The sequence below is a fragment of the Gossypium hirsutum genome, chromosome A13 (assembly GCF_007990345.1).
Source record: "Gossypium hirsutum isolate 1008001.06 chromosome A13, Gossypium_hirsutum_v2.1, whole genome shotgun sequence".
Classification (NCBI taxonomy): Eukaryota; Viridiplantae; Streptophyta; class Magnoliopsida; order Malvales; family Malvaceae; genus Gossypium; species Gossypium hirsutum.
Window position 1 is genome coordinate 16,695,508 of NC_053436.1, and position 2,501 is coordinate 16,698,008.

The window sequence follows — 2,501 nt, forward strand, 5'->3', positions numbered from 1 at the left end:
ATTAATCATTATTCATAAAATAATATTGAAATTTAATAATTTAACTGTACGAACTTACCTCGGATCCAGAAATGGCAATTTACCATTCTAGTCCATAATCCTGTATTTTCCCGATTTAAGCCCAAATCTCGATTTCCTTGATTATTAAGCTTGGAAGCTTAGCCAAACCCTAACCATGACTGCTCTTGGTACATTCTGTTGTAGCAAGAAGAAAGGGACACATTTGGGGTTTAAAATTTGTCTTTTAAATCATTTTACCCCTACATGACCAAAATGCCCTTTTTACTATTCTTTCAAATTTTACCCAACCAAGGCCATTTTTGTCCAACAAGTTATACAATGGTTTAATTATCATTTAAGGACTTCTAATTTAAAATTTCATGACAATTAGACACCTCTAACATATAAAAATCAACTTTTGAACTTTTTACAATTTAGTCCTTTTTACTAAATTGAGTGCCCAAACATCGAAATTTTTTATCAAAATTTTCACGAAATCATTCCATGAAATTGTAGGCCATAAAAATATAATAAAAATGAAATTTTCCTCATCGAATTTGTGGTCTCGAAACCACTGTTCTGACTAAGCCCAAAATCGGGATGTTACATTGCTGTTGATCCAGTAAATCAAAATCATGCTCCACGCACTATGTATGATTATGCTAAACCGAATTTAACAGGAACTGAGTCTTGTATAGTTAGGCCTGCTATTGCTATAAATAATTTTGAATTGAAACCTAACAAGACTCAAATGATACAGCAATTTGTTCAGTTTGATGGTTTGCAGGATGAGGATCCAAACACTCACTTGGTGAATTCTTTAGAACTCTCTTCACATTTAAAGTTAATGGCGTCTCTTATGATGCCATTCATCTTTGTTTATTTCCCTTTTCATTAAGGAATAAGGCTAAACAGTGATTGAACTCGTTACCACGAGGGTCAATTACTACTTGGGAACAAATGACCGAAAAGTTTTTACTAAAATATTTCCTGCCGGCTAAAACGGCTAAATTAAGGAATGATATCTTTTCTTTTGTGCAGATGGATCTAGAAACACTCTACGATGCATGGGAGAGATACAAGCATCTGTTGGGAAGGTGCCCTCACCATAGGCTACCACTCTGGCTACAGGTTCAAACTTTTCACAATGGCCTGAATCCTTCAACTAGACAGATGGTTGACTCAGCCGCTAGTGGGACTATCAATAATAAGACACTTGAGGGTGCTTATGAATTTATAGAAGATATGTCACTGAATAATTATCAGTGGCAAGTCATAATGATAAAGCCAACGAAAGCAGCCGGCGTTTTTAACGTCGATTCGGTCACCATGCTCTCTAATCTGGTAGAACTTTTGAATAGAAAAATTGACAGTTTTCTTGGTTCTTCACAGGTTCACCCAGTAATGCAATGCAATCCAAGTGGAGGAGGGACGAGCAATTTAGAATACCCACTTTATGGCTACATCATGGAAAATGAGCAATTAAATTATATGGGTAATAATCCTTGACCTCAAAATAATGCTTATAATAACACTTACAATGTAGGATGGAGGAACCACCCAAATTTCTCATGGGGTGGCAAAGGGAATCAGAGACCACCACCACCTCCTGGCTTCCAACAACCACTTTAGCCACAAGAAAAGAAACCGAACCTTGAGGAGATGCTAACAAAGTTTATCTCGGTGTCAGAAATTCGCTCTCAAATACCGAAACAGCACTTAAGAATCAACAGGCATCGATCCAAGGGCTCGTAACACAGATAGGCCAACTCTCCAAATTGATTTTTGAATGACCACAAGGTAGCCTGCCAAGTAACACTGAATCTAACCCAAGGGAACAACTCAACGCAATTACCATCTAAGACGAGGAAGGGTTAGTTGAACTTGAACCAGAACTGAGGCAAGGAATTATGGTAAGTAAAGGTAAAGACGAGGTAGACCACAGTAAGCAGAAACCGGTAAGTAAAGAGTACAAATCACGAGTGCCATACCCCAATGCGACAAGGAAATATTTCACAGATGAACAATTCGGTAAATTCCTTAAACTATTAAAGAAATTACACATTAACTTACCGTTTATTGAAGCTCTTTCGTAGATGCCAAATGCAGTCAAATTCTTAAAGAAGCTTTTAGCAAATAACAGAAGTTGGATGAGGCGTTGTATGTGGAGTTAAATATAGTTTGCTCAGCCATTCTACAGAACAAGCTTGCCAACAAATTGAAAGATCTAGGGAGTTTTACGATTCCTTATTTAATTGGTAGTTTAAATGTTAAAATGGCTGATTTAGGGGCTAGTATTAATGTCATGCCCTAAAAAATGTTTAAACAACTAGGTCTTGGGAAACCCAAACAAACTAGGATGAGTATTCAGTTAGCCGATAAAGCTATCAGATTTCCTAGAGGTATCATTGAAGATGTACTTGTAAAAATTGATGAATTTATATTCCCAATCGATTTTGTTGTTCTAGACATAGAAGAGGGTAGTAACGCACCTCTAATTC

At 36.7% G+C, this 2,501-nt stretch overlaps 1 non-coding gene across 1 annotated transcript; it reads right to left on the minus strand.

The window, feature by feature from the left end:
- Window positions 1-1,008: 1,008 nt before the first annotated feature.
- LOC121212835 (small nucleolar RNA R71) lies at window positions 1,009-1,115 on the minus strand. Its single transcript, XR_005908208.1, has one exon. It is a non-coding gene; the product is annotated as a small nucleolar RNA R71 (small nucleolar RNA).
- Window positions 1,116-2,501: the final 1,386 nt, after the last annotated feature.